Here is a 6,000-nt window from a genome sequence, read left to right as displayed (position 1 = left end):
TAAGGCCGAAACTTGGTTATGGCCCAGATGACGGTGAGGCACTCTTTTTCTGTTGTCGAGTAATTGCATTCCGCCTTGTAAAGAGTTCGGCTTGCGTACGCAATAACCCGCTCAGCGCCATCCTGGAATTGTACAAGCTCTGTCCCTAGTCCTTTGTTGCTGGCGTCTGTTTAGATTTCAGTGTCGGATTTTGATCGAAGTGGCCTTATAGGTGGTGACAAAAGGGCTTGCTTTAGTTGCCTGAATGCTAACTCTTGCACTTCATTCCACACAAAGTCGACGCTGTCTTTCGTAAGGTGGATTAGCGGCGCTGCGATCAGGGCGAAGTTGCGAACGAAACATCTGAAGTAAGCGCAGAGAACAAGAAAGCTTCTGACAGTTTCTTGTCCAACGGTAGTGGGAAGGACGCCACGGCCGCTGTTTTCTCGGGATCTGGTATCACGCCTCTGTGACCGACTATATGCCCAAGAAACTTCAGCTCACCATATGCGAACCGGCTGTTCGAAGGCTTGAGTGTGAGTCCGGCGTTCTGTATAGCACAAAAAACCGCTTCGAGGCGCACAAGATGGTCAGTGAAGGTGCTTGAAAAGATAACGTCCTCCAGATAAACTAGATACGTCTGCCACTTCAGTCCTGCGAGCACAATGTCCATGACGCTTTGAAATGTCGCACACGCTGTACATAAGCCAAACGGCATTCCCTTGAACTCATAGAGGCCATCAGGTGCTATAAACGCGCTCTTGTCTCGGTCTCGCTCATCCACGTCGATCTGCCAGTATCCGCTTTTCAAATCAATAGACGAAAAATAGCGGGCGTAACGAAGCCGATAGAGTGTGTCGTCGATTCGGGGCACTGGATATACATCCTTCTTTGTCACCTTGTTGTAGTCGCCTGCAGTCCACACAGAACCGGTGTGCCGCCTTTTTTCTTGACCAGCACAACAGGTATGGCCCACGGACTGTTTGAAGGCTGGATGACATTGTCATGGAGCATTTCCCGCACTTGTTGCTATATTCCTTCTCTTTCCTTCTATGGAGCTCGGTACTGTGGTTGGCGAATCTGGTGGGCTGCGTCATCGACAATAATTCTGTCTCGCGACGGGTGTCTGGCGAGCCGTGGATGTCGTTGAAAAACACCCGCGGTAAAGATACAAAAGTTCGAGCAGTTTGCTTGTCTGGGACGACTCAGGGTTTTTCTCGATGTCCAGTTGCAAGGGTGTTTCCTCGTGCTGTTCGGAGGGAATATCCCTCTCAGGCAACACAATAGTCTCAGGATTGTCGCTGAGATGTATCTATACTTCTTCTTGTACCCCCCTTGCACAATGCCTCCCTGGAGGCCTGTAAGGTACTGTAAATAAATAAATAAATAAATAAATAAATAAATAAATAAATAAATAAATAAATAAATAAATAAATAAATAAATAAATAAATAAATAAATAAATAAATAAATAAATAAATCCCTTCTATATGGGCTATAATTGCCCCTTTGGTCACGTGCTGCGGCTCGTTCCTAAAGTTCGTCATGAAGATGTTGGCACATCCTTGCCGAACATCGGCTATTCCTCTCGCAACACCAATTTCCTTGGAAAGCAACATTTGTACATTTCTTTCCAGGAGGCCTTTGCCACTTGCGGAGGTCTTGGCTCGAACAGGTATAAATACTGCCGAGAGCGGTGGCAAGTTCACAAGCTCGGCATCAACTTTAAGCGCAACTGGGGTGGCTCTACGAAATCTAGGCGATGGAGAACGTGCGCGGAGGGTCAACTTATTCTACCCTACATAGATGACTGCACCATATTCACGGAGAAAGTCCATTCCGAGAATAACATCCTTGGAGTATTTCTCTGAGATGAAACAATTTGGCGGGGAGCGTCTCACCAGTAATTTCGACGCGGGCGGTGCATTTTCCTACAGGATTTATGAGGTGACCTCCTGCGGTTCGTATCGGAGGCCCATCCCACTGAGTGGTCACCTTGCGAAGTCGGCGGCATAACTTTCCGCTGAATACCGAGTAATCAGCTCCAGTGTCAACGAGTGCAGTGACTGCGCAACCGTCGATTAAAACGCTTACATTACAAGAGGCCGCAAAATCATTTTTGTTTCCGCGTGCGCCGTTGTCCGTGGTGTCAGATGTTAACGTACGCGGAGGCTTTCTTTCGGCCGAATTCGGCAACGCCACCTCCAGGCGTCGCCGTACTCAGTTTTCCCGACAAGAGGAGACAAGCTCTCACGGCGAGACCCGTGAGGAGGCGTGGGGAGAGGGGCGCCGTGGCGAGTGCGAGCGGGATACACGGTCATCAGTTTACATCGGCGATGACGAGCGTGGAAGATATTGATGGTCATCGGTTCACATCGGGGATGAAGTGCGTCAAAGATACTCCTGGATATCTCGGGGTTGTTCACCGTAACGAGGTAGTCGGTCGCTCCGGCTGAATCCTAGCAGGCCAAGGTCTCGGTATGAGCAGCGGCGATGCATGTGGTCAGGTTCACAACAGTGGAAACACAGCGGTCGGCTGTCCGCACTTATCCAGATGTCGGTTTTTCGTCGTCTCCGCGGCTCCGAATATGTGTCATGTTGCGCCAGGAATTCACGGCATCGAGGCCCAGGATCCGTAACCCGTTGCTACTGGTAAGTACGGGCGTAGGCCGACGGGAACGGCCGCATAACTTTCAGCCGGCTGTTCTGCAGCAGCAACCATTGGCCCAGTAGAAATGGCTTCTGGTGTGAGCGCCTGTCGAACTTCCTCACGAACGGCCGTAGCGATGGATACTAGGGAAGGCTTCTCGAGAGCAGGAAAAAACCTCCCGAGCTCTTCGCGCACGACTTCGCGAATGATTTCGCGGATGTCGGTGAGGCCAGCATCACTAGGTTCAGACGTTGGGCTAGGTTCCCAGTCGCTGATTGTGGTTTGTTCGCGTGGCCAATGCGCGCTCGATGTTAGTCGCTTCGGCCACAAAACTGGCAACTTTAATCGGCAGATCGCGTATAAGTCCACCAAAGATCTCATTTCAGACACCCCGAATCAAGGCGCGCACTTTCTTTTCCTAGTAGCCTGTGGGTCCGCGCGAGCACGTAGGCGCAGCACGTCCTCTACAAAGCTTCTCACACTTTCGGCAGGGCCCTGAATTCGAGCTTGGAGGAGATCTTCGGCGTGCTTTCGCCGGTGCAGGTTCGCAAACGTGCGGACCAATTCGTTCTTGCAGAGCTCGCAAGAGATCAACGAGGCCTCGTGGTTCTCGAACCATTACCGTGCCGTTGCCTCCACAGAGAAGTATATATCCTCAAGGCACTGATCGGGGGTCCGGCCGTTGTGGCGCCAACTCGATCGTAATGTTGAACCCAATCTTCAACATTGTCAGGCCACCGCCAAGAAATGGGGTGACAGTCCTCGGGGTAACCGGTACACAGATAATCCGCGCAGCAGCCGCACAAGATTACAACGGACCGGCGAACAGCGAGCTTGACGCGTCCATAACAGCGGCAGAGGTCAGAGCGGAGCTGCACGGCCTAAAAGGACGCTCGGCCCCCGGGCCGGACCTCGTTAATAACAAGATGCTCGCAAATCTGGACGACGAATAGATCAATTCCCTAACCAAATATTTAAATCAGGTGTGGGAGAGTGGTCAAGTACCCCAAGAGTGGAAGAGGGCTAAGATCACCCTAATCCACAAGCAGGGAAAACCACCGGGCTTGGAGAATCTCCGCCCAATATCACTAACATCCTGCGTAGGCAAACTACTTGAGAAAGTTATTCAGAGGAGGCTAACCAAATACACCGAAGAGAATGATGTGTGGCCGGCTGAATTGGTCGGATTCAGGCCCGGCCTTTGTACGCAAGATACCATGCTCAGACTACATAACGATGTTGTCAGAGACTTCAGGAAAAAAAATACGAAAGCTATTCTAGGCTTAGACCTTAAAAAAGCTTTTGACAACGTCAGCCACGACGCCATTCTCGACGGGCTCGCTGAGCTTAGAGTAGGCGAAAGAACCTACAACTACATTAGATTATTCCTGCGAGACAGGACGGCGATCATCAGCTTTCAGGGCTTATGTTCGGAGGAGTTCCCGCTGGGTAACAGAGGCACTCCGCAGGGGGCTGTGCTCTCACCTTTCCTTTTTAACATCGTAATGAGGAAGCTCCCCAGTAAGCTTGGCCATCTCGATGACTTAAAACTAAGCATCTACGCGGACGATGTGACCGTCTGGATGTGCGAAGGGAACGACTCGTACATTACATCCAGGCTCCAAGAGGCAGCCGATATAATCAGCAATCACGCAGAGGACGTAGGTCTATGCTGTTCGCCAGAAAAATCGGAGCTCCTGGTAATGACCAGCAGTAGTGGGAAGATAACTCCAGATATCAAAATTAAAGTCAACGGAAACGAAGTCCCGAAAGTAGATGAAATTAGAATATTAGGTATGATTATCAACCGCAGGGGTAGTAACAAAAGCCTGATTAAGAAATTAAAAGATCAGGTGGAGCTCGTTGTCAGAGTATTTAAGAAGACGTCCAGCAGAAGGAGTGGTCTCACGGAGGCTAGTAGACTCAGACTCGTACAAGCTTTTGTCACGAGCAGAATGTGCTACGCGACTCCATTCCTAAATATCAACAAGACCGAAGAACACAAATTAAACACCATAATTAGGAGATGCACGAAGTGCGCTCTAGGACTCCCCATAACTACTTCTAACGACATTCTAGAGAAAATGGGGTTGCATAATGAGTGGAAAGAGCTGGCTGCGGCAGTCAGGCTGTCCCAGAGAGAGCGATTCGCAGGAACGGCGGCGGGTAGGCAAATCCTCGATTGGGTAAACCTACTAGCGCCCGGGGAAGGCGAAAGTGTCAGAGAAAGCATAGATCGAGAAATCAGAAAGCATCTATACGTCTCGCCCATACCGAAGAACATGCACCCCCTACACGACGAGGGGAGGAGGAAAAGCAGACCTAAGCACCTCGCTAACAAACTGGACAAACTCCCGCCGGAATCGGTCGCCTACACCGATGCAGCGATCGGGAAAGAAGGCGACGTAACCTCGGTCGCCCTATTAGACACTGGGATCGCCATAGGAATAGAAAGAAACCGAGATCTACCGCCGGTAGAGGCGGAGGAGATTGCAATGGCCATTGCCATTGCACGACCAGGCGTGAAACACGTCATCAGCGATAGCAAAGCGGCGGTTAGAAATTTTAGTAAGGGTAGAGTCAGCAATCGTGCTGCAAAACTTCTGAACGAGTCGTCTCTCGCCGAAAGCGTGACCGTAATCTGGACCCCAGCACACGCCGGTCTCGCCGGTAACGAGGCTACCCACATGCTCGCCCGCTCCTCGCTACCTCGGGGTGCTGCGGATGCGTCCACAACATCTAAAACGAAAGAATGTATTGGTACCTTTAGGGATGTAACCGACAACCTGAAGAAAGACCGGAGGATATATCCGCCACCGGTTAGATCCCTGAGTAAGAAGGAATCGTACGACTGGAGAAGACTCCAAGCTCGAAATTTCTTTTCGCCCCTGTGGAGGAGTTGGACGGGTGCCAGAGGGCGGAAGAGGGACGGTGCAGAAACCGAAATTTGTAAATTTTGCGGCCATGTGGCAAAATTAGATCATATAATATGGAGATGCGTTCGTGCCCCAGGGCGCAACGTGATTAAAACTAGCGATGAATGGGAGACCACGCTAAGAAGCTCCGACGAAAAAACGCAGCGATTCGCCGTCCGCCTGGCGGCCGAGGCTGAAGACCTCTTCTCCTAGACAAGGCCGGGTGTCCTCTGGCCGCGGTGCGACAGACTTCCTCCCCGGACGCCTGCGTGCGGACCCGTAGGTGGCTGCTGCACCATATTCGGCGGAAATAAATGTTCTTCCTCCTCCTCGTCGGCCTGGACTTAAGACCGGGCTCGAATTACGTGTAGAGCTACGCTGCATAGGATTCGTACCCAGAATCTCCACCAAATGTTACATCCTAGCCAGAGGACGGGACGATGACAACGACCGCAGG

The sequence above is a fragment of the Amblyomma maculatum genome, chromosome 11, assembly GCF_055883805.1.
Source record: "Amblyomma maculatum isolate TAMU_Amacu chromosome 11, ASM5588380v1, whole genome shotgun sequence".
NCBI classification, from domain to species: Eukaryota; Metazoa; Arthropoda; class Arachnida; order Ixodida; family Ixodidae; genus Amblyomma; species Amblyomma maculatum.
This window is presented reverse-complemented; position numbering follows the sequence as displayed.